Here is a 27,972-nt window from a genome sequence, read left to right on the forward strand (position 1 = left end):
CAAAATGAGTGAAATTCAAATCTTATTCCAATCTTCCCAAAAGAAAAAAAGTACAAGACTATTTATAGGAAACAATTAATGCCTCGCTCTTAATAAGGTTGATGGCTTAACTTAATTTTAAAGAAACATAAGTAAAGAACCCACCAAAAGCATAACTCTCAAACTTACAAAATGAGTTAAATTCAAATTTTATTCCACTTTTCCCAAAAGCAAGAGAGTACAAGACTATTTATAAGAAACAATTAGTGTCTCCCTCTTAATAAGTCTGATGACTAAACCTAAGTTTAAAGAAATATAAGCAAAGGCCCAAGCAAGCTTAAGGCCCAAATTACAAAATAAACCTAGTTGGGTTTTAGTATCAAAACAACCTATTACAATTAGAACAATTCAAAATACTTAAATAAAATCTAAAACAAATAATATTGCAAGTCCATAGTTGACTCACTGTTATTCGCCTTAGATCAAATGTATCTTGGGTTCTTCTTTCTCACTTTAGGTTTGAGCTTGTAAGTAGATCTTTTTTTTCAAGCAACATCTCCTTTTCTTTCTTAGGTCTTACCCTTGTTATTGGGCCTCCTAGCCCAATTAGATTCTCCCTCTTCCATGCTCTTCGTTCTTCTCTTAAAGGATTTCCTTGATCTCCATCATGAAACCAAGTATCCAACCCAACATGAGCAGACAAATTGTCTCCCTTTCCCCGCCTTAGCTTCCAACTATTTCTCTTTGTTGTGTAAATACTAGCATAATGTAATAAGGCAGACATGAAATGAAAATTATCCTTCTTACTCTTTATTTTTCTTCTTAGAGGAACTGGCCCTCAAAGTCCAGAAATTGTGCTCTAACAATTTGGTGCTCTCATTGAGTTGCTTCCATGGCAGAGTCCACTAGATCCAAAGCCAATTCCGATAGGCTGGAGGACGCCATTACCAAGCTTACCACTCACCAACTTTCTCTCAGTGACACACTCCAGCACCTCACTCACAAGATTGATGAGCTCATTCATCATCTTCATAAACTCGATCCACCCAATCACTCACCTTCTTCTTCATCCACTGTTCCTTTCCCTGTCTCACCATCTTCCCCACATCGTATTAAGCTCGATGTTCTAAGGTTTGCTGGATCTTTAAGATCAACCAATTTCTTGAGTACCATGTGTTAGACAAGTGGCCTCAGATATCTTAAGAAGGGGGGGTTGAATTAAGATATTACAAATTATTTCCCCAATTAAAAATTCTATTCAAGTTATAAATTCCCTTAATAATGAATTTCTTAAATATTGATTCAAATAGAACAATTTGAATATGAATATAAAACAATAATAAATAAAGGAGTTTAAGGGAAGAGAAAGTGCAAACTCAAATTTATACTGGTTCGGTCACACCCTTGTGCCTACGTCCAGTCCCCAAGCAACCCGCTTGAGAGTTCCACTATCTTGTAAATTCCTTTTACAAGTTCTAAACACACAAGGACAATCCTTCCTTTGTGTTTAGAATTCTTTCACAACAAGAGACCCTCGGTCTCTTAATCCCTTTTCAGAATAAAGAAGAAAAGAAGAAGAAATCTCTTTTGAAAGAGATAAATTGATCAATTTGAGCACTCAAATAATTCCTTATTGAATCACAAGTGTTTTGGCCAAGGAATTTGTAAGAGGATAAAACGATTTTGCTTTTTAAGAGGATAAGACCTTTTTGTTCTGAAAAACTCTTGTTAAATTCGTGTCTCAAGTCACATATATATAAGCCTTTGATGGCCATTTAAGAAACAGATAAAAAGATGTGACTGTTGAGAATGTTTTCTGAAAAACTCCTCTGGTAATCGATTACAGTATGTGTGTAATCAATTACAAGCTTTAAAATTTGAATTAAAACGTTCAGAAACTGCTGCTAATCGATTACCATATATGTGTAATCGATTACACGGTGCAAATTTTGAATTCAAATTTTAATAGCTGTTATAAATCAGTTTTGGCCACTGGTAATCGATTACATCCTCTGGTAATCGATTACCAGAGAGTAAATTTCTTGAAAAAGACCTTTTAACTTAAATTTCTTGGCCAAACCTTTTGCTACTTCAATTGGAATTCCCTTCCTATTAAATATACTCTTCCTAAGACTCTAGAGGCTGTCTTGATCATCCATCTTGAATATCTTTGATTTCTTTGTCTTGAATAAAGCTTTGAGAAACATGTAACCCTTTGGCATCATCAAAACATTCAGCTTGATCCTTTGTCTACAATCTCCCACTTTTTGATGATGACAATCCCTAAAATCAAGACAAGCTATATACAAGATGATAGCACATTCACACAACCCTTACTCCCCCTATCTTTTGGCATGTATGCCTAACTTTACTTAATGATAAATTTCTAATTGATTTCTAACCCAAGTTCTCTCCCAAGTTCTCTCCCCCTTTGGCAACATCAAAAAGAACTAAGCAACACAATCAAAATCCAAACAGAGCCAAACAATAAACCAAAATAAATCCATACATTGTCATAACCAACCCAAAACAAAGTCGAGAAATATAATAAAACTTAATAATAGTGCAAGATTACGATAACTAGAGCAACAAAAAGCCAAATACACGGTGATAAACCAAAGTACTAATAATACTTAATCACTAATAATACTTAAGCTAAGATGATGATGGAGGCGGTGGTGGTGGATCAAAGCAAGTACGGATGAAGGAGACATCTTCTTCAACTTTGGTGATCCTTGATTCCATGGCATCAAACCGCATGTCGACTTGCAATTCCATGGCATCAAACTTGTCACCAACAAAGGTCTGAAAACCATCAAACTTGTCCATAAGCCTTCGAAGAAGAGTGGAATTATCTTCAACTGGTAGGTTGCCTTCTTCATCAGCGGGTTGAGCGCCCTTTTTGACCCAAGAGCCATCATGCTCTTTGCGGTAACCAAAAGAAGCAATCACAGCAGCACCAATTAAAAAGGATCTCTTGATTAGAACATAAGGTTCAGAATCAAGAGGAATTTGAAAATGGCGAAAAAGAGAGTAACAAGATGTGGATATGGCAAAGGAGCATTTAATTGCAATGCCTTATGCATGCGATATCTGACTAAGTGTGCCCAGTCAAGTTGATGCCCAGTATGAAAGGCCCACATGATAACAAGATCTTCCTTAGAAACCTGGGCAAGGTTGGAAGATCGTGGAAGTAAAATCCGCACAATAAGATAATGAAGGATGCGGCTTTCAAAAGCCAATGAACCGGCAAGAAGGCGTCCGGTCATATCCGCATGGTTGGTGCAAACCAACTGGCGGGCATCATGTGCAGAGAAATCAAACTTCCAATCGCCATTCAGTGTACCTTCAAATGGTACACCATCACTGGACAATTGGGTTAAGTCATGGAAAAGGGATTGGTCAATGACCATTTTTATCCCAAAAACCTCATAAATCAAAGTGTTGTCCTGAATTTCAAGATTACAATAAAAAGCTTTAACCAATTCAGGATAAACAGGTAATTGTAATGACATGAAAGGTATAAGACCTAGGTTCTGAAAGGCTTGAATGCAATCAAAAGTTTCAGCAGAAAAGAATTCCATATCAATGAACTTAGGGTCGATAATGGAACGAGATGAGAAAAGATTTCAATACCGTTTCTGTTGTTCTTCGGAAGAAAATAATGTGGAAGAGGATAAGGAGGGTGGAATTGGTGCTGTGGATGCGCTGGTGGCTCCGGAACGATGAGCTCTTGAAGCCGAAGCGGAGGCGGATGAACCCTTACGTTTCTTTGATGATTCTGCCATATGATGGAGTTTTTGAAGATTTCAATCGGTGAAATCAAAAGAAAATTGAAAAAGAAGAAGATTGCAAGTTACGGGAGTCGATTTGATGAAGAAATGAGTAAGATAGGAAGGTTTCGAGGTTTGGGAATGGAGGAACGTCGCAAGGGGGAAGAGGCTGCGCAGGGGTTTCTGGAAAACATGATATTTATATAGCAGGATGCATTGTAATCGATTACAAGTAATGGTAATCGATTACAGGTGGAGGCAGCCTACTGGTAGTCGATTACATGAAGACTGTAATCGATTACAGGCCATCTGTTCTAGTGTAATCGATTACAGTATTCATGTAATCGATTACCAGAAGAAAACAATAGCCTTTTCCTAAAAGAAAACTTATTTCTAAGTCTAAAAACTTATCCTATCTTAAGAGTTAATTATACTAACAAGAAAAGTAAACTAAATTAAACAAAAACAAGTGTCATACTTAATCAAAACACAATCAATCAATTATAAACTTTACCTATCTAAATCACTAAGGTCTAAAAGTCCTAATTCTCTTCTTATTGAAAAGAATATATCCTTTGGGAGAGGTTTTGTAAAGATATCAGCAAGCTGATTCTTTGTATCAACAAACTCTAGCAAACAATCTCCCTTTAGAACATGGTCTCTTAGAAAATGGTGCCTAATTTCTATATGTTTCGTTCTAGAATGTTGTACAGGGTTTTTGGATAGATTTATGGCACTAGTGTTATCACACCTAATAGGTATTCGATCAAGAAGGATACCATAATCAGATAATTGTTGCTTCATCCATAAAATATGTGCACAACAACTACCGGCAGAGATATATTCCGCTTCAGCAGTGGATAAAGCAACATTGTTTTGTTTCTTACTAAGCCATGAGACAAGAGCGGATCCAATGAATTGACAAGTACCACTTGTGCTTTTTCTATCAGTTTTAGATCCGGCAAAGTCAGAATCAGAATATCCTATTAAGTTACATGTTGAGTTCTTAGGATACCATAATCCTAAATTTATTGTACCTAATAAATATCTCATGATTCTCTTAACTGCACTCAAATGTGATTGTTTGGGGTTGGATTGAAACCTAGCACACATGCATACACTAAACATAATATTAGGTCTACTAGCAGATAAATAAAGAAGAGATCTTATCATACCTCGATACTATTTCATGTCTATAGACTGACCAAATTCATCTTTATCTAAGTAACAGCTAGTGCTCATCGGTGTAGCCATGTGTTTTGCACTTCCCATCCCAAATCTTTTGATCAATTCCTTGCAGTACTTGGCTTGATTGATGAATATACCTTCTTGAGTTTGCTTGATTTGTAATCCCAGGAAGTACTTTAGTTCTCCCATCATTGACATTTCAAATTCACTTTGCATATCAAGGGAGAACTCCTTGCACAATGAATCATTAGTAGATCCAAAAATTATATCATCAACATATATTCGAACCAACAAAATATCATTATGCTTTCTCTTTATGAACAATGTGGTATCCACTTTTCCTCTAGAAAATTTTTTTTCTAGGAGAAAATTACTTAAACGTTCATACCACGCCCTAGGGGCTTGTTTCAAACCATAAAGAGTCTTTTGCAATTTATAAACATGATTTGGTTTATCCGGGATTTCAAAACCTGGGGGTTGTTCAACATATACTTCTTCTTGAATTAAACCATTTAGAAAAGCACTTTTAACATCCATTTGATAGAGCTTAAAATTCATTATGGATGCATATGCTAAGAGCATTCTAATGGCTTCTAATCTTGCAACTGGAGCATATGTTTCTTCATTGTCTATTCCCTCTTCTTGATTATACCCTTTTGCTACTAACTTAGCCTTATTTCTAATAATTATGCCATGTTCATCTAATTTATTTCTAAAAACCCATTTTGTTCCTATGACAGGATAATTTTCAGGTTTTTCTACTAGTTTCCACACATTGTTTCTTTCAAATTGATTCAGTTCTTCTTGCATGGCAATGATCCAGTTATCATCTACTATGGCTTCTTTTATATTTTTAGGTTCAATCATAGATACAAAAGCCATATTATTGCATAAATCTTTAAGAGAATGTCTAGTTGTTACCACTTTTGATATATCACCAATAATGTTGTCGAGGGGATGATCTCTTAAGGCATTCCATTCTCTTGGAAGTTCATTATTTCCTCTAACTCCATTATCTTGAGAATCCTCATTGCTTCCTTCATCTTTTTCTTTAGAGTCATTTCCATGAATATGTGTATCTTCTAAGGAATCTGAAATATCATCTAAAAAATCCTTCCTTAGAGGAATGGCATTAGACTCATCAAAGGAAACATGTATAGACTCTTCAATTGTCATTGTTCTTTTATTATATATTCTATAAGCTTTACTATGCATAGAATATCCAAGGAAAATACCTTCATCTGACTTAGCATCAAATTTTCCTAAGTTATCTTTTCCATTATTCAATACAAAACATTTACAACCAAAGATATGAAGATGTGAGATGTTTGGTTTTCTGCCATTGAACAATTCATATGGAGTTTTCTTTAAAATGGGTCTTATTAAAGCCCTATTTAAAATGTAGCACGCAGTGTTAACGGCTTCATCCCAAAAGTATTTTGGAAGAGGAGTATCATTTAATAAAGTTCTAGCAATCTCTTCCAAAGATCTATTTTTCCTTTCAACAACACCATTTTGTTGAGGGGTTCTTGGTGCAGAAAAGTTATGCTCAATCCCATGCTTATCACAAAATAATTCAAATTCTTTATTTTCAAACTCACCCCCATGATCACTCCTAATAGATATAATCTTGAGATTTTCTTATTTTGAATGATTTTTGCAAGTTTTCTAAATGCTTTAAATGCATCATTCTTATGAGTGATAAAAAGAGTCCATGTGTATCTGGAATAATCATCAACTATAACAAGAGCATAGTAACTTCCTCCAAAACTCATGATTCTGGAAGGACCAAACAAATCCATATGTAGTAATTGTAAGGGTTGAGTAGTTGAAACAATGTTTTTAGATTTGAAAGAAACTCTAGTTTGTTTTCCCTTTTGACATGCATCACATAGCCTATCTTTTTCAAATCTTAGTTTTGGCAAACCAACAACTAAATCTTTTGATATTAATCTATTTAAGTGTTCCATGTTTATATGTGCAATCCGTTTATGCCACAACCATGGATCATCATCTTTACTAAGAAAACATTGATTATTATCTAGTTTTTGACTTAAGTCTATCATGTAAACATTGTTGACTATAAACCCTATATGCTTTATATTTGTATCATGTTTATGTTCAATGACACACTTTTGAGAATCAAATGATACCAGATAGCCTTTGTCACATAATTGACTCACACTAAGCAGACTATGTTTAAGACCTTCAACAAGTAGAACATTTTCAATGGAGGTTGAAGAATTTGTACCTATTTTTCCAACTCCAAGAATTCTACCTTTGTTGTTGTCACCATAAGTTACATGTCCTCTTTTCTCGGGAGAGATATGTGTGAATTTTGATTCGTCTCCCGTCATATGTTTTGAGCATCCGCTATCTATGTACCACTTTTTCCTCAAGGGCTCCTATAAAATCAAGGTTGTAACTTAGGTACCCAAACTTTATTGGGTCCTTGTGTGTTAGTATGAATAACAAATCCTTTTGGGACCCAAATCATTTTAATATTGTTACAATTTCTTCGAAAATAGCATGTAGATGTGCCATGCCCTTTTCTTCCATAGTAAAAACATGTGATAGAACTAGAATTATATTTTTGTGTGGAAGTAGAGAAGTTTTTATGAAATTTTTGTTGTTTTTCAGATTTATATCCTAGTCCAGCCTTATTGGAGGCATGTCTTTGTTTTCCTAATATGACATCTAAATTATTTTTACTATAAGAAAATTTTGCAAGTGAGTTTTTCAACTCTTTAATTTCTTTTTCATACTTTTCACAACAACTACAAGAATCTGACATTTTCATGTCAAAAATAGTAGAGATATGAACTTTTTCATTTGGTTTAGAAATTGAGACTTCATTTATAAGATGATCTAATTCTTTGTTTAATTTTGAAATTTCATTTTCTAAATTTGAAATTGTTTTTTTCGAAGATGAAACTAACTTTGCAAGTTTAATTGACTCTTTATGCAGATCAGCAAATGAATCTTGCAATTCATCAAAAGAAATAGATAAGTTGGTTGAAGATGTTACCTCTTCATCACTTTCATAACTTTTAGCCATAAGGCAGAGGTTTATTTCTTCATTTTCTGAATCTTCAGAAGATTCCATATCGTTTTCATCCCATGTAATGTATGCTTTCTTCAATTTCTTTTCATTAATATTTTTCTTTTCAGACTTTTCCATCTTTTTCTTGAAGATGGGACAATCAACCCTCAGATGTCCAGGTTGATTGCACTCAAAGCATTTTAGAGTAGAGGATGAAGTTTCTGTCCTTCTTTTAGATTTAAAATTGGGTCGCTTTTGATTTCCTCTGACTCTCAGGAACTTGTTGAATCTTTTTACAAAATGACTAATATCTTAATCATTATCCAAGTCAATTGAATCTTCTTTATCACTGTCTTCTTGGATAGCAGATGAGGCTTTAAGAGTGATTCCCTTCTTCTTCTTATCAGTTTCTTCATGTTGATTTAATCTCAATAATTCCATTTCATGCTCCTGCAATTTTCCAAATAATGTAGCAAGAGACATACTAGACAAATCTTGAGATTTTGTGATGGTTGTTACCTTTGGTTGCCATTCTCTATTAAGACATCTTAAAACTTTATTTACTAGATCTTCATTTTGAAAAGTTTTTCCTAGAGATGCAAGGTGATTAACTATGTGTGTGAACCTCTTTTGCATGTCTTGTATACTTTCATTTACATTCATCCTAAACAGTTCATATTCACGAGTTAAAGTGTTTATCCTAGATCTTTTAACATATGTTGTGCCTTCATGTGTTACTTGTAGTGTATCCCACATATCCTTAGCACTTTTACAATTTGAAACCCTAAAGTATTCATCTATTCCTAGGGCAGATGTAATAATATTTTTTGCCTTTAAATTATATTGTACTAATCTTCTTTCTTCCTCAGTCCAATCTGCTCTAGGTTTTTCTATTGTTGCACTTCCGGACACTATAGAGGGAACATAAGGTCCTTGTTCTATGGCTTCCCAAATATTTAAATCTATTGCCTCTATAAAGATTTGCATGCAGGTTTTCCAGTAGTGGTAACCTACTCCATTAAAGATGGGAGGTCTATTTATAGAATTTCCCTCGGGAAACAAGTAGTTTGATGAGGTCATAATTCTTGAAGCTTCTAAACTTTATACAAGAATGAAGCTCTGATACCACTTGTTAGACAAGTGGCCTCAGATATCTTAAGAAGGGGGGGTTGAATTAAGATATTACAAATTATTTCCCCAATTAAAAATTCTATTCAAGTTATAAATTCCCTTAATAATGAATTTCTTAAATATTGATTCAAATAGAACAATTTGAATATGAATATAAAACAATAATAAATAAAGGAGTTTAAGGGAAGAGAAAGTGCAAACTCAGATTTATACTAGTTCGGTCACACCCTTGTGCCTACGTCCAGTCCCCAAGCAACCCGCTTGAGAGTTCCACTATCTTGTAAATTCCTTTTACAAGTTCTAAACACACAAGGACAATACTTCCTTTGTGTTTAGAATTCTTTCACAAGAAGAGACCCTCGGTCTCTTAATCCCTTTTCAGAATAAAGAAGAAAAGAAGAAGAAATCTCTCTTGAAAGAGATAGATTGATCAATTTGAGCACTCAAATAATTCCTTATTGAATCACAAGTGTTTTGGCCAAGGAATTTGTAAGAGGATAAAACAATTTTGCTTTTTAAGAGGATAAAACCTTTTTGTTCTGAAAAACTCTTGTTAAATTCGTGTCTCAAGTCACATATATATAAGCCTTTGATGGCCATTTAAGAAACAGATAAAAAGATGTGACTGTTAAGAATGTTTTCTGAAAAACTCCTCTGGTAATCGATTACAGTATGTGTGTAATCGATTACAAGCTTTAAAATTTGAATTAAAACGTTCAGAAACTACTGGTAATCGATTACCATATATGTGTAATCGATTACACAGTGCAAATTTTGAATTCAAATTTTAATAGTTGTTATAAATCAGTTTTGGCCACTGGTAATCGATTACATCCTTTGGTAATCGATTACCAGAGAGTAAATTTCTTGAAAAAGACTTTTTAACTTAAATTTCTTGGCCAAACCTTTTCCTACTTCAATTGGAATTCCCTTCCTATTAAATATACTCTTCCTAAGACTCTAGAGGCTGTCTTGATCATCCATCTTGAATATCTTTGATTTCTTTGTCTTGAATAAAGCTTTGAGAAACATGTAACCCTTTGGCATCATCAAAACATTCAGCTTGATCCTTTGTCTACACCATGCGACCCCAAACCATGAACGCTTGACCATTGCTTCGTTTTATATGGATGGTCGTGCCCTGGTGTGGTTCCAGTGGATGACTAGCAACAGCCAGTTCACCTCTTGGCCAGTTTTTCTTCAAGCCTTGCAAACTCGATTCATGAGGACCCGACAGGTGCTTTATTCAAGCTAACACAGAAGGGTACTGTTAAAAATGAAATCAAAACTCTAAAAAAAAACCTTATTTTATAACATAGAACTAATTTGTTTTATTCTTCTGTGAAATTCCTTTATTAATCATTTAATTAAATATATTTATATAGTCGAATTACATAATTGAAAATTATTTTTTAATCATTTAAAATAATACATTTATCTTAATTTACATACTTTCCTTTCCAATTATATTATTATTAATTATATATAACACTTATATATAATTATTTTAATTTAAATATATTTAATAATTACATTAGACGGAATAAATTATCCTTATTATACACATAATCAAATCACCACATATGCTTTCAAGTATAGTTTAAAATATCCTCTTCATCCATATTCTTTCATGTCTTTAATTCTTTTGACTTTGTACATTCGAAAAGAAAAACAAAATCTAGTAAATCAAACTTAAAGTGTAACATCCCAATTTTTTAAACTAAATTAAAAATGATTGTTATTTATAAATAAATAGAATTTTAAAAAATGATTAGATTTTATAAATAAATAAATAAGGAGATATAATTATTAATTAAAATAATGATTTGAGAGAAAATAAAAAGGATATTTTATTTATTTGTTTGATAGAAAATAAAATAAAGTTTGTTTTTATAAAATAATAAATAATAAATAAATAAATAGAGTAAATAATAGGTTGTAAATGCCCCTAATTATAAATAGCAACATGCTAGGTCAGTTTTCAGACTGACTCCTCAGCCTCCTCTGTCTCACAATTTCGTTTTTTCTCTCTTATCTCAAAACCCTTTCTTTTTCCCGCAGCCTACCAAACCTGTCTCAGAAAAACGACGATCTGGGACTCGTTCACCGTTGGATCGTCTTGAAATTTGAGTATCACGTTCATAACGCAATTTCGAACATTCTCACCGTTTGGAATTTAAATATTATATCTGAGCTTAGAGGAAAACCCTTCGCATTGTAGCATTTTAATTTCCCACAAAAACCTAAAACTACGATCCTGGTTTCGTTAACCGTTGGATTTTCATGAAATTTGGATATGTTGTTAGAAATTAAATTTCGAACATTTTCACCGTTGGGATTTTCGAGATAATATTGGTGAAGGGAGAAAAAGGAATCGCATGAAGACAATACAAGTGGAGGTTTCAATCTCTTCTCTGTCGGAGGAGTCGGAGGAATAATTGAAGGAATCTCAGGAAATCGCTAGAGATGTTACTATCACTGGCTGAAGACACGTGAGTCCGCTCAAAGGTAAGGGATGAGTTATTCGCAATTTGGGGTTAGAATGAACATGTGTAGGGATCCTTAGAGAACTAAATTTGGGTTTATTTTGGGATGTTTATTGAATTATAATTTTTCCTTTATGATTATAAATACAATATTATTGTGTTCTATGTACCAATTGATGTCCTGATGAGAATTGACTGATAAACTTGAGTGCTCTTGATATCTTTGTGTTTAACCCTTGAATTTGATTAATTGATTTTGATATAATCGTGAGAAACTATTTCTGGGATTTTACACCCCATGTTGTGATGAAATCTTTTGTATAAATTGTTATGTTGGGGTTATGAAATGATGATTCAAACTGTGATTATGTGATAAATTGAACATGTGACGGATGATGAAATACATGTGTATTGAGATGAGATGTGTGTATTGAGTTGTGAACTATGAATTGTGCAATTACACAATTGTAAGACCCTTTAAGGGCGACGAGTATTGTGATGGGATCCATTGTGGGAACCCGACGAGTTAAAATGATTTTGAAAACAATTGAGTAGTTGTGTATATTGCATAGTTCGTAGGTAAAGTGAATATGATTAATGAGATGTGATAACATGTTATTTTGAGATTATACCATTGCGATTGAGATCGAGTGTATGTGATAAATTGTGTATGTATGTGATTGAGATGTTGTGTGCATTGAGTATTAACTATGAATTATACAATCACACGACTATAAGTCCCTTTAAGAGCGACGAGTTAATGCTAAGTCCCTTTAAGGGCGACGAGTTAATGTTAAGTCCCTTTATGGGCGACGAGTTAATGTTAAGTCCCTTTTAGGGCGACAAGTTAAAGCTATTTTGAGAACAATTGAGGAGTCGTGTGTTTTGTACAGTTCATAGATAGAGTCTGTGTGCTAAAATATTTTCTGGGTTGAACCTGAATCAGGAGGGAGAGGCCCTGACGGACTCTTCGGAGTGTAGGCCTTGGGGGTCACACGGTTTGAGTGCTCCTTTAAGCCTATGTTGATCCCATATGGTTGGAGCATTCTCACAAAACACTGTGACCCTGACTGGTCTCCCTATGATATTACCTAGTGAGAGTGACTTGACTTGCTAGTGTGTGGTTTGTCTTGTACTTCTAGGCGCCCGACGAGGTTTTTCACTGATATGGTACCACATTGAATATAGGCTTGAGTCTTAGCATAACTATTGCATACGCTTGCTAATTGTTTATTATGAAATTGATGTGTTATTATGTCTTGATCGAAGTGTGTGATTCCTGTGTATTGTGATTGATGATTGAAAGGTGTGATTGATGGATGAAAAGTGTGATTGATGAATGACAAAGTGATGAAATAATGTGAGATATGCTAAGTAAATTGTATTTGGCTACTATATGTTGTGTTGTTTCTCTCTAGTAGTTAGAAATGTGATAACTCACTCTCGGTTTGCTGTTTGTGTTTGGATCCTGTGATGATCTTGAACTTTGTATTCGGGGGAGCAGATGAATAGGTGGATGACTATGAAGAACCTCATGCTAGAGGGCACGGGAACACCACGCTCTGATAGGATGTGACATTAGGATATAGGTTCTATATTAATTGCATGAAACTTAGATGACCTTCTTTGAGCCGAGATGACTTTATTATTTATTTGGACAAGAATATGATGTAGAAGAAAGTGAATGTGAGCCTTTTACCCATTTGAAAGGCTTGTATTTAAAATGTTTTAAAAATACTTTTAATTAATATTTGAATTTTTATTCCTTTATTAATATATATGTGAGGGGTAGAGGGTGTCACATAAAGCAATGAGAATAGGTAAACTTAGTGATTTAACATAGTAATGAAAATAAATGGTAATTATTATATGTTGGATCAAGTGGCCTCGAAATAATTAAGAAGGGGGGGTTGAATTAATTATTAATTAACCTTTGCTAATTGAAAATCTATCCTTCTTAATGTTACCAAAAGTAAAAGCTATAATTAAAGTGCACAGCGGAAAATAAAGAGTGTAGGGAAGAAGAAAACAAACACAAGAGTTTTATACTGGTTCGGCAACAACCCATGCCTACATCCAGTCCCCAAGTGACCTGCGGTCCTTGAGATTTCTTTTCAACCTTGTAAAATCCTTTACAAGCATAGATCCACAAGGGATGTACCCTCCCTTGTTCTCTTTGAACAACCTAGTGGATGTACCCTCCACTAGAACTGATCCACAAGAGATGTACCCTCTCTTGTTCTCAGTCACAACAACCCAAGTAGATGTACCCTCTACTTGTACCACAAAGGATGTACCCTCCAATGTGTTAAGACAAAGTTCTCAGGCGGTTAGTCCTTCGAAAATTTGTGAAGGGGGAAACAAAAGAATTCTCAGGCGGTTAGTCCTTTGAAATCTTTTGTTTATGGGAAAGGGAAGAATCAAAAGAAATCTCAGACTGTGTCGTTTTGAATTCTTTGACAAGGGAGAAGGGAGAAACAAAAGAATTCAGGCGGTTAGTCCTTGGCGAATTCTTTTTTGCAAAGGGAGAAGGGAATGAAAAAGATGAATAACACACTTTTGTTTTCGAGGTTTAGAAAACCAGAAAACTTTAGAAAGCTTTTGCCAAAGAATGAAGAAGAAGAATTTCAAGAAGATGTTCAAAGAGATTCAAAGATTGTAAAGGATTGTAATTGATTGTAAAAAATTGTTCTTAATGAATGTTTAAATGCAAGTTAAGGTCTTGCTTTTATAGACTCTTCATGTCTGGTCAAGAAAACCATTAGAAGAGTTATAACTTTTAGAAAAACTTGAAAAACCATTGGAAGATTTACATCTTTTGATTTTTATTCAAAACTTATCACTGGTAATCGATTACCAAATCATTGTAATCGATTACATAAAGCATTTTTGTGAAAGGATGTGACTCTTCACAATTGAATTTGAATTTCAACGTTCAAACACACTGGTAATCGATTATCAAAATCTTGTAATCGATTACACCATTTTGAAATTAATTGGAACGTTGTAAATTCAGTTTAAAAGCTTTTGAAAACAAATTTTGCTACTGGTAATTGATTACAGTGAATTGGTAATCGATTACCAGAGAGTAAAAACTCTTTGGTAAAAGCTTTTGTGAAAACTTCATGTGCTACTCATTGTTTTGAAAAACTTTTTTTTTGTACTTATCTTGATTGAGTTTTTTCTTGATTCTTGTATCTTGAGTCTTGAATCTTGATCTTGATTATTCTTGATTCTTAATTCTTGGTTCTTGAAACTTGAAACTTGATTCTTGAACTGTTCTTGACTCAATCTTAAAGTTCTTGACTCAATCTTGAAATCATTCTCTCGGGCTTTTTGTCATCATCTTCGTTATCATCAAAACACCTTGAATCAATCTTGATTCATTATCATGAATCAATCTTGATTCAATTATGAAGCTTGTTTCTACAATCTCCCCCTTTTTGATGATGACAACCCTGAAATCAAGATACACATACACATATTTTTTCCTAGTCGATCACTCACTTAATTTTCCATATTTTCCATATTCTCCCCCTTTGTTTTTGAGTTTAAGCTTCACTTTGAAATTAAGTTAATTACTTATGTGAGTTCTTGATTTAATCCCTATTTCTCTCCCCCTTTGGCATCAACAAAAAGCCAAGGTGCGTAACAAGTGAAAAACATACATACACTACTAATCATACACAAGGCATTCATTAAAGAGTATACACCAATCATGAAGCAAGAAACATGAATAGATCAAATATATAAAAAACCACATAGTCATATAACATAATTCATAATTGTTCAGTCATACCATGCAAATAAAAGAAATACTAAATTGTTCAAATGTCATAATAATATAGCCAAATACACGGCTAGAAATCAAAGTACTAATAATATTAAAAATAATAGAAAACTAAGATGATGGTGGCTGTGGTGGTGGTAGATCAAAGCTTGTACGAATGTAAGAAACATCTTCTTCAACCTTGGTGATCCTTGACTCCATCTCATTGAAATGCATGCCCACTTGTAACTCCAAGGTATCAAACCTTTCACCAACAAAGGTTTGAAGACCATCAAACCTGTCTAAAATCTTTTGAAGAAGAGAGGAATCTTCTCCACCATGTAAGTGTCCTTCTTCATCGATGGGTTGAGCACCCTTTTTCACCCAAGAGCCATCATGCTCTTTTCGGTAACCAAAGGATGCAATCACTACAGCGCGTATTAGAAAAGATCTCTTGATTGGAACATAAGGTTCAGAATCAAGAGAAAAGTTGAAGTGTTGAATATGGCAATGGAGCATTTAATCGCAATGCCTTATGCATGCGATATCGGACTAAGTGTGCCCAATCAATTTGTCGGCCTTTATGAAAAGCCCACATAACAATAAGATCTTCTTCAGAAACCTGTGCAAGGTTTGAAGATCTTGGAAGCAAGATACGCACAATGAGATGATGAAGGATGCGGCTTTCAAACGCCAATGAACCGGCAAGAAGCCTTCTGGTCATATCCGCTTGGTTGGTGCAAACCAACCGGCGGGCATCATGCACAGAGAATTCATATTTCCAGTCATCAATCAGTGTACCTTCAAATGGTACACCTTCACTGGATAATTGGGTTAAATCATAGAATAGGGATTGGTCAATGACCATTTTAATCCCATAAACTTCAAAAATTAAAGTGCCTTCTTGGATTTCTAGGTTTGAATAGAAGGCTTTAACTAAGTCAGAGTAAATAGGCAATTTTAAAGACATGAAAGGAATAAGATTGGAGTTTTCAAATGCTTGAATGCATTCAAAACTCTCATTTGAATAGAAATCCATATCAATGAATTTTGGATCAATAATGGAACAAGAAGAGAAAAGATTTGTGTACCGTATCCGCTGTTCTTCGGATGAGAACAATGAGGAAGAGGAAATGGAGGAAAGAATCTGAGTTTCTTGAGCCTCGAAATGTCATTGGTTTCGACTCGAAGAACCCTTTTGCTTCTTTGATGGTTCCGCCATTTGAAGGGATTATTTGAAATTTCAATCGGTTCAAATGAAAAAAGATGAAGTTTAGGCTTTGTGGGGAGTAATTTGGGCAAGAAATGAGTGAGATATGGCAGAAGGGAGAATTGGGAACGAGGGTTTTCGAAAAAGAGAGAAGATGCAGATTTTTTATTTTGAATTTTGAATATATAGGGGCAGGGACGCGTTGTAATCGATTACAGAATTTGGTAATCGATTACACCTTACTTTAACTGCCTGTAATCGATTACACTAATATGGTAATTGATTACCAGAAAGCATTTTAGCCAAAAATAAAGGCTGACTGACTTTTAAGGGAAAAGCAATTTGAATGAATGTCAAAATACTTTCTTAAAGAAAATGTATATTACAAAATACTTTATGAATGAATCTTAATCAAGTAATTTACATATCATATTCAAAATCATGCATAATTATTTAAGGGATATATATATATATATATATTCAATTCTATCACAATAATCAACTCAACTCAAGTATTAAAGAGTAAAGATCATAAATATTATCAAAATTCTAAAGGAGACTTCATGCTTTGAGAAAGAAAAAAAAATTAACTCAATCAAGAACATATAAACACATACTCACAATTTCAATCAATCAAGACAAACAAATAAAAATTTTGTTAGTCATCATAATCAAATTAATTGAAAGGAAAATTTCAACCGAAATAAACTTTTCAAAAGAGAAAGGTTTTGATGTTACCTTTTTTCATGATTAAAGGTATCTAGATCTTCAAAGATGAAAGTCATACTTTTTTCTTTTTGCTTAATCTTCTTGAGACATGTTCCCATCACTCTCATAATCCTTGGTTAAAAGGTTGATCTCCTTTTCTGAACCATCGGATGAATCATTGTCATCCCATGCAATGTAGGCCTTCTTGGTCCTTCTTTCATCATACCTTTTCTTATCACTTTTCTCTGGCCATTCTTCATTTGAAGAACAATTAGCTTTGATGTGACCAAGTTGGTTGCATTTGTAACATCTAAGAACTTGAGAGTCTTCTTGTGATCTTCTTCCATTGTTGAAGTTCTGACGCCTCTCGATTCTTCTTCTCTTGACAAATTTCTGGAACTTCTTCACAAAGAGTGAGAAGTCTTCTTCATCATCTGAATAAATTTCTGGAACTTCTTCATTTTCTTCTTGTATTGATGATTAGGCTTTAAGTGCTATACTTCTCTTCTTTTGTTGGTTTCTTCATTTTGATTAAGACGTTGGAGTTCCATTTCATGTTCCTGCAATTTTCCAAACAAAGTAGCAAGAGACATAGAAGAGAGATCTTTACTTTCAGAAATAGCAGTTACCTTGGGCTGCCATTCCCTACTTAAGGATCTTAAAACTTTATAAATTAAATCTTCATTAGGGAAGATTTTTCCTAAAGAGACAAGATGGTTAACTATATGTGTAAATCTTTTATGCATGCTATGAATGTTTTCATTAGGGTTCATCCTAAACAATTCATATTCATGTGTAAGGGTATTTACTCTAGATCTTTTTACATCAGCGGTGCCTTCATGTGTTAGTTGGAGAGTATCTCACATCTCCTTGGCATTTGTGCAGTTTGACACTCTAAAATACTCATCTATTCCTAGGGTTGAGGTAATAATGTTTTTGGCTTTAAGATCATACTGGATTCTTCTTCTATCTTCTTCAGTCCACTTATCTCTAGGTTTTTGTGTTGTGGTACTTGTGCTTACATCTACTACAGTGGGTATGTAAGGTCCTATTTCTATTGCTTCCCAAATGTTTAAATCTATGGCTTCAATGAAAATCTGCATACGGGTTTTCCAATAGTGGTAACCCTCACCATTGAAGATAGATGGTCTATGGATAGAATTTTTTTCAGGAAACAAAGAATTTGAAGAGGCCATGAATCTTGAGGTGGTTAAACTTTCTACAAGAAACCTGCTCTGATACCACTTGTTGGATCAAGTGGCCTCGAAATAATTAAGAAGGGGGGGGGTTGAATTAATTATTAATGTTGGATCGAGTGACCTCAAAATAATTAAGAAGGGGGTTGAATTAATTATTTCTAAACCGTTACTAATTAAAAATTACTCTTCTAAGGCTTTTACTAAATTGTTAAGAGAATGAGGAGTAGAAGAGAAACTTAACAGAAAGTAAAAGCGGAAATTAAATGCACAGCGGAAACTAAAAGAGTAGGGAAAAAGGAAACAAACACACAAGAGTTTTTATACTGGTTCGGCAACAACCCGTGCCTACATCCTGTCCCCAAGCGACCTGCGGTCCTTGAGATTTCTTTCAACCTTGTAAAAATCCTTTTACAAGCAAAGATCCACAAGGGATGTACCCTCCCTTGTTCTCTTTGAACCTAGTGGATGTACCCTCCACTAGAACTGATCCACAAGAGATGTACCCTCTCTTGTTCTCAGTCAAACCCAAGTAGATGTACCCTCTACATGTACCACAAAGGATGTACCCTCCAATGTGTTGAGACAAAGATCTCAGGCTGTTAAACCTTTGATACTTTGTGAATGGGGATGCAAAAGAATTCTCAGGCGGTTAGTCCTTTGAACACTTTTGTATAAGGGAATGGGAAGAATCAAAAGAATTCTCAGACTGTGTCGTTTTGAATTCTTTGACAAGCGAGAAGGGAGACACAAAAGAATTCAGGTGGTTAGTCCTTTGTTCTTTTGGAAAAGGGAGAAGAGAGACACAAAAAGAATTCAGGCGGTTAGTCCTTGGCGAATTCTTTTTGGCAAAGGAAGAAGAGAATGAAAAGATGAATAGCACAAGTTTTCAAGGTTTGGAAAACCAGAAAACTTCAGAAAGCTTTTGGTACAAAGAAGAAGAAGAAGTTCAAAGAGATTCAAGGCTTGTAAAGGATTGATCAAATGAATGTAAAAAGTGTAAAAGTATCTATCGAAAGGCAAAACAAAGCCTTGCTTTTATAGACTCTTCATGTCTGGTCAAGACAACCATTTAGAAGAGTTTTAACTTTTAGAAAAACTTAAAACCAATTTGAAAAAGTCAAAAACCTTTTGAAGAGTTACATCTTTTGATTTATTCAGAAACAAACACTGGTAATCGATTACCAAATTAGTGTAATCTATTACACAAAGCTTTTGTGTGAAAGGATGTGACTCTTCACATTTGAATTTGAATTTCAACGTTCAAAGGCACTGGTAATCGATTACCAAAACATTGTAATCGATTACAGCTTTTTGAAAATAATTGGAACGTTGTAAATTCAATATGAAAACTTTTTCAAAACACTTTTGCTACTGGTAATCGATTACCAGAGAGTAAAAACTCTTTGGTAAAGGGTTTTGTCAAAAACTCATGTGCTATTCAAAGTTTTTTAAAAAACTTTTTAATACTTATCTTGATTGAGTCTTCTCTTCATTCTTGAATCTTGAGTCTTGAATCTTGATCTTGATTCTTGAGATCTTGAACCTTGAATCTTGATTCTTGTCTCTAGACTTTCTTCTTGAGTCTTGAATTCTTCTTGATTCTTATCTTGAACTCTTGAATTGTTCTTGATTGATCTTTGAGCTTTTTGTCATCACCTTTGTCGTCATCTTTTGTTATCATCATTGTTATCATCAAAACACCTTTGAATCACCTTTGATTCACCATGAAGCTTTGCTTCTACAATTAATTAACCTTTACTAATTGAAAATCTATTCTTCTTAATGTTACCAAAAGTAAAAGCAATAATTAAAGTGCACAGTGGAAAATAAAGAGTGTAGGGAAGAAGAAAACAAACACAAGAGTTTAATACTGGTTCGGCAACAACCTGTGCCTACATCCAATCCCCAAGCAACCTGCGGTCCTTGAGATTTCTTTTCAACCTTGTAAAATCCTTTACAAGCAAATATCCACAAGGGATGTACCCTCCCTTGTTCTCTTTGAATAACCTAGTGAATGTACCCTCCACTAGAATTGATCCACAAGAGATGTACTGATGTGCCATCATTTTCTTCTATTTTCTAAACCCTTTTTGCACCATTTTAATTATTGATTGGTCTTAATTGTCAATTAATTAGGCAGTTTTATTATTTGGGCTCATTTAGCTAATTTGATGTTTTTAATCTAATTTCAGGAATTAATGAAACATTGGGCTTAATCTGGATTTTGGTTGTGGACTTGAAGAGGGCAAATAAAGCAGCGCTTACCTTAGTTAATTTCTAATTAGGAAATTTCGCAATTTTATTTTATGTTGTTCAGTGTTTATTTCGTTTTGGGCCAGAGTATTGTAATAGGGCCCAGTGACTTTGAGTGACTCTTTTTAAATAGTTGCCTTGGGATTCGTGCAGGGCATTCTATTCTGTTATGCTATTCATTATTCAGAGCTTTGTTTTAGGGTTTTTCGTTTTTCTGTTTTGATGCTTCTGAGTTCGTAATGCAATTTTACATTTTCTGCTTCTAATTACAATTTCGTTCTTGCATCTTCTTCTACTCTCATTTACGTTTCTGTTCCATTTTACATTTATGTTCATTTACGTTTCTGTTCATTTACGTTTCCGTTCATTTACGTTTCTGCTTCATGTTTCAATTGCATTTTCTATTTGAATCCATGGAAGGCTAGATTTTCTGGTGTTGTTTCCTTTTGAGGACGAAGCCCAACTCTCTTTGAGGTTTCGCTTGTAATGTGGTTTCCTGGCAGTTTTCCCTTCACCAGTTATCCCAATTTCGTGAATATTAATCAGTTCACGCTTCGTGTTCGATTAATTGCCTCTGAGCCTAACTTGCGTTCATGCTTAATGGATGAAGGGCTAACTGGTGTATGTGGTGCCTAATCACGTATTGAAAACCCTAAGTTGATTTTCGCTTAGTAAATTGAAATAGGGTTGGATTAAGTGGTTGACTGTTAGGGACGAATTCTCCATAACCCAGGATAAGAGAGTGGCTTCTGAATCAGAGGAAACAACCCGTTTTTAATATTAGTAGTTTCGTATTCCATTTTATTTGTTCTGCTCTTTAATTACCAAACAACCAACCCCCCCCCCCATCGTTACTGTTACTGCAAGCATATTATGAACATTTGGCTTGTCACTGCGCGTTGGGAAACGACCTAGGATCACTTCCTAGTTACTGCATTTTCATGTTTATTTGATTCGGGTACGGCCTCGATCAAATTTGGCGCCGTTTCCGGGGAGCAGTGTCCAAAGGTTCATAATAGCTAGCTAGTGTTGTGTGTTTAATCCTTTCGTGTTTTATGTTTAATTGTTAGTATTGTGTTAGTATGTGTGTTAGTGTTGATTAGTGTCCTGGTATTTTGTTTAATGTGTGTTCTGTTTCAGTTTTACCATTAAGCGTTTCCCCTGTTTCAGTCTTGGGTGTTTTGCTGTGAAGATTGTGCTTGAAAACAGAGTAGTAGTAGAAATCAGCTTGCGGAAAAACAGAGTAGTAGTAGAAATCAATTAGAGACGGATTTTAGCGACCACCCATGCTGAATTAATTGGGATTTTTTGTTTTAGTAGCTAGGGTTGTTATTTTTGGCTGAATTTTTTTGTGGTAACTTCTTTTAATCCATATTTTGTGGGAAAAATAGCTAGAGCCTTTAGTTTGGTCAGATTTGAAAGTTCCAAAAAACTAGCAAATTTTGTGTTTGTCAAAACTTCAAACGGCCATAACTTTTGCTCCGGTTATCAGAATCGCAATTATTATATATGCATTTGGGGTAGAAAAAAATTTCCTACGCCGTGGCAGCCGGCCTACGGCCGGCTAAGGTCTCCATCGTCCAAAAAAAGCGATTCTGTCAAAAGTTTTTTATTTTTCAAGTTTTATTCACTTATTTTTCTTAACCTACCAATTTTAGCTTTCATAGTTAGACTTTGAATTTTTGTCTGAAATTTTTTGTGCTATCTTCTCATCATTTTATAAGGTTGCTCACAAAATTTCAAGTCATTTGGATATCATTTGAGGGTAGATGTAGTTCAAACCTACACCTTTATTTACATGACAAGGCAACTAGTTGTGTGCATCCTGAATGTAGTGTATGACTAGAGGCAATCCATCTGACTTACAACCCTTTGATCCTGAGATAGATAGGACATTTCATAGATTAGTTAGGCATCATTTTATACCTTTTGATCATTCTGAGCATTCCATAACTGGTGAATCTGTGCATTCTGTTATTGGTGATTTTGAACATCCTGATCTTGAGCATTATAATTTTGAGCATTCTGATTCTGAGCATTCTGATTTTGCACATTCTGAGAACATGGCACAACCTCCACCTTGTGAGAGGACTCTAAGGGAAATGGCTGCACCTGATTTCACCTATGAAAGCTTGTGCATCCAATACCCCGATGAGGATGTCCCATATGTTCTTAAAACTGGACTGATTCATTTGCTTCCAAAGTTTCATGGCCTTGAAGGTGAAGACCCGCACAAACATTTGAAAGAATTTCACATTCTCTGCTCCACCATGAAACCCCCAGATGTCCAAGAGGATCACATATTTCTGAAGGCTTTTCCTCATTCATTAGAGGGAGTGGCAAAGGACTGGCTGTATTACCTTGCTCCAAGGTCCATCACAAGTTGGGATGACCTTAAGAGAGTATTCTTAGAAAAAAATTTCCCTGCTTCCAGGACCACAACCATCAGGAAGGATATCTCAGGTATTAGACAACTTAGTGGAGAGAGCCTGTATGAGTACTGGGAGAGATTTAAGAAACTATGTGCCAGTTGCCCCCACCATCAGATTTCAGAACAGCTTCTTCTCCAATATTTTTATGAAGGACTCAGTAATATGGAGAGAAGTATGATAGATGCTGCCAGTGGTGGAGCCCTTGGAGACATGACTCCTGCTGAAGCCAGAAATTTAATTGAGAAGATGGCTTCCAACTCCCAGCAGTTTAGCGCCAGAAATGATGCCATAGTCATTAGAGGAGTGCATGAGGTAGCTACAAACCCATCTGCATCATCTGAAACTAAGAAGCTTGAAGGCAAACTGGATGCATTGGTTAACTTGGTAACCCAGCTGGCCTTGAATCAGAAATCTGTACCTGTTGCAAGGGTTTATGGTTTGTGCTCCTCTGCTGACCACCATACAGACCTTTGCCCTTCCATGCAGCAACCTGGAGCAATTGAGCAGCCTGAAGCTTATGCTGCAAATATTTACAATAGACCTCCTCAACCTCAGCAGCAAAACCAACCACAGCAGAACAATTATGACCTTTCCAGCAACAGATACAACCCTGGATGGAGGAATCACCCTAACCTCAGATGGTCCAGCCCTCAGCAACAACAACAACAGCCTGCTCCTTCCTTCCAAAATGTTGCTGGCCCAAGCAGACCATACATTCCTCCACCAATCCAACAATAGCAACAACCCCAGAAACAGCCAACAGTTGAGGCCCCTCCACAACCTTCCCTCGAAGAACTTGTGAGGCAAATGACTATGCAGAACATGCAGTTTCAGCAAGAGACCAGAGCCTCCATTCAGAGCTTAACCAATCAGATGGGACAATTAGCTACCCAATTGAATCAACAACAGTCCCAGAATTCTGACAAGCTGCCTTCTCAAGCTGTCCAAAATCCCAAAAATGTCAGTGCCATTTCATTGAGGTCGGGAAAGCAGTGTCAAGGACCTCAACCCGTAGCACCTTCCTCATCTGCAAATGAACCTGCCAAACTTCACTCTATTCCAGAAAAAGGTGATGACAAAAATTTACCTAACAATTTCTGTGCAGGTGAATCTTCTTCCACAGGTAATTCTGATTTGCAGAAGCAGCACATTCCCCCTCTTCCATTCCCTCCAAGAGCAGTTTCCAACAAAAAAATGGAAGAGGCAGAGAAAGAGATCTTGGAAACGTTTAGAAAAGTAGAGGTAAACATACCTCTGTTGGATGCAATAAAGCAAATTCCAAGATATGCCAAATTCTTGAAGGAGCTGTGCACTAATAAGCGGAAGCTTAAAGGAAGTGAACGAATTAGCATGGGCAGAAATGTCTCCGCATTGATTGGTAAATCTGTTCCTCAAATTCTTGAAAAATGCAAAGATCCAGGTACATTCAGCATACCTTGTATCATAGGGAATAGTAAGTTTGACAATGCCATGCTAGATTTAGGAGCTTCTATTAGTGTTATGCCTCTGTCTATTTTTAATTCTCTATCTCTAGGCCCCTTGCAGTCAACTGATGTGGTAATTCATTTAGCTAATAGAAGTGTTGCCTACCCTGTTGGTTTCATAGAAGATGTCTTAGTTAGAGTTGGTGAACTGATTTTCCCTGTTGATTTTTATATTTTGAATATGGAAGATGGATTTTCTCAAGGATCAGTTCCCATCATTCTAGGCAGACCCTTTATGAAAACTGCTAGAACTAAGATAGATGTTTATGCAGGCACACTGTCTATGGAATTTGGTGACATAACTGTTCATTTTAATATTCTGGATGCTATGAAATACCCATCTGAAGATCTTTCTGTATTTCGTGCTGAAATAATTGACCATGTTGTTGATGAATACATGATTGATCTTTATTCTAATCTGCATGCCTCTCACTCTTCATGCATTGAGTCTGAAATTGTACTTGATCATATGTCTGAATTTGATGCTGAGAGTGAATCTGAGAGTGATATTGATTGCATGCCTGGTGGTGGTGTTTTACCTCTTGAGATTGATTTTATAGAGTCAGATAGGACTAACCATGTTTCAGGAAGTACACATACCTCTGACTTTCTTTATGAGGTAAAGGCTAAGAAACCATCTCCTTCTACCACTGTCCAGCCGACCACACCAGAATTGAAGCCTCTGCCATCAAATTTAAAATACGCTTACTTGGATGATAGCAAGAGTTTTCCAGTGATTATATCTGCCTCCCTTGCTGATGAACAAGAGGAGAAGTTGTTGTCAGTTCTCAAGAAGCATAAGAAGGCTATAGGCTGGACCCTGGCGGACATTCCTGGTATTAGCCCATCCACATGTATGCATCGAATAAATTTAGAGGATGGAGCTAAACCAGTAAGACAACCACAGAGAAGACTCAACCCGGTGATTCTTGATGTAGTAAAGAAGGAGATAACCAAGCTTTTGCAAGCTGGAATCATTTATCCTATCTCCGATAGCCAACGGGTGAGTCCCGTCCAGGTAGTCCTGAAGAAGACTGGCCTCACAGTGATCAGAAATGAGAAGGAGGAGCTGATTCCTACTCGGGTGCAGAACAGTTGGAGAGTCTGCATTGACTATAGGAGGCTGAACCAGGTTACCAAAAAGGACCATTTTTCCCTGCCATTCATTGACCAGATGCTTGAACGCCTGGCAGGTAAATCCCACTATTGTTTCCTTAATGGTTTTTCTGGTTATATGCAAATTACTATTGCTCCTGAGGATCAGGAAAAGACCACATTCACCTGCCCCTTCGGCACTTTTGCTTATAGGAGGATGCCTTTCGGCCTGTGCAATGCCCCTGGTACCTTCCAGCGGTGCATGATTAGTATTTTCAGTGATTTTTTAGAAAATTGCATAGAGGTGTTTATGGATGATTTCACTGTATATGGATCCTCTTTTGATGGTTGTTTGAATAGTTTGGAAAAAGTTTTGAATAGATGCATTGAAACTAACCTTGTTCTAAATTTTGAAAAATGTCATTTTATGGTTGAGCAAGGTATAGTTTTAGGCCACATTATTTCCAATAAGGGTATTGAAGTAGATCCTGCAAAAATTTCTGTTATTTCACAATTGCCTTACCCCTCTTGTGTGCGAGAGGTGCGATCTTTTCTTGGTCATGCAGGATTCTACAGGCGCTTTATAAGGGATTTTAGCAAAGTAGCCCTTCCACTGTCCAACTTGTTGCAAAAGGAGGTGGAGTTTGACTTTAATGACAGATGCAAAGAGGCTTTTGATTGCCTCAAAAGAGCGTTGACTACCACCCCCATCATCCAGGCACCCGATTGGACAGCCCCTTTTGAGCTTATGTGTGATGCATCAAATTATGCATTGGGGGCTGTCCTTGCTCAGAAAATTGATAAATTGCCCAAGGTGATATATTATGCTTCTAGGACTTTAGATGCTGCCCAAGCAAATTATACTACTACTGAGAAAGAGCTTCTAGCCATAGTTTTTGCTCTTGAAAAATTTCGATCTTATTTGCTTGGTACTCGCATTATTGTTTATACTGACCATGCAGCTCTAAAGTACTTGTTGAAGAAGGCTGATTCTAAGCCTAGGTTGATCCGATGGATGCTCTGGCTCCAAGAGTTTGACTTGGAGATCCGTGATAGGAGCGGAGCACAAAATCTAGTTGCTGATCATTTGAGTCGGATCGAACGTGTCTCTGATGCAGATTCACCTATTCGGGATGATTTCCCGGATGATCATTTGTATATATTGTATAGTATTTCTGACTCTCTTTCTACTCCCTGGTTTGCTAACATTGTCAATTATTTAGTTGCCTCTGTTTTTCCTCCCTTAGCATCTAAGGCCCAAAAAGATAAGATTAAAAGTGATGCTAAGCATTTTATTTGGGATGACCCCTACTTGTGGAAATTGTGCAGTGATCAAGTCATTAGACGGTGCATTCCAGATCATGAGACTGACTCAGTCCTGCAGTTCTGTCATTCTTCCGCACCGGGAGGTCATCTGGGTGTTCAAAGGACAGCTCGCAAAGTGCTTGATTGTGGTTTTTATTGGCCCACCATCTTTAAAGATGCGTGGAAGATCTGCAGCACTTGTGAGCAGTGTCAGAGAGCAGGAAATACACTTACATGGCGACAACAAATGCCTCAGCAACCTATGCTATTCTGTGAGGTGTTTGATGTCTGGGGTATAGATTTCATGGGTCCTTTTCCTGTCTCTTTTGGTTATGTTTACATTCTCCTTGCAGTTGACTATGTTTCAAAATGGGTGGAAGCCAAGCCCACTAGAACTAATGATGCTAAAGTTGTCGCAGACTTTGTCAGGTCTAATCTGTTTTGCAGGTTTGGAGTACCTAAAGCAATTGTTAGTGGTCAAGGAACCCATTTTTGCAACAGGACAATGCATGCCCTGCTTAAAAAGTACGGGGTGGTACACAGAGTATCCACACCATACCACCCCCAGACTAATGGACAGGCAGAAATTTCTAACAGGGAAATCAAGAGAATTCTAGAGAAGATTGTGCAGCCAAGCAGGAAAGATTGGAGTACCAGGCTTGATGATGCTCTCTGGGCACATCGGACTGCCTACAAAGCACCCATAGGAATGTCTCCTTATCGGGTTGTCTTTGGAAAGGCATGTCATCTTCTAGTGGAAATTGAGCACAAAGCATACTGGGCAGTGAAGACTTGCAACTTCTCTATGGATCAAGCTGGCGAGGAAAGGAAGTTGCAACTGAGTGAGTTAGATGAAATCCGCCTAGAAGCCTACGAGAATGCCAAGTTCTACAAAGAAAAGACCAAGAAGTTCCATG

At 35.9% G+C, this 27,972-nt stretch overlaps 1 non-coding gene across 1 annotated transcript; it reads right to left on the minus strand.

Moving 5' to 3' along the window:
• Positions 1–23,180: 23,180 nt before the first annotated feature.
• On the minus strand, positions 23,181–23,287 carry LOC114397834. The gene has a single exon (XR_003663451.1). It is a non-coding gene; the product is annotated as a small nucleolar RNA R71 (small nucleolar RNA).
• Positions 23,288–27,972: the final 4,685 nt, after the last annotated feature.

The sequence above is a fragment of the Glycine soja genome, chromosome 18 (genome assembly GCF_004193775.1).
Source record: "Glycine soja cultivar W05 chromosome 18, ASM419377v2, whole genome shotgun sequence".
Lineage (NCBI taxonomy): Eukaryota > Viridiplantae > Streptophyta > Magnoliopsida > Fabales > Fabaceae > Glycine > Glycine soja.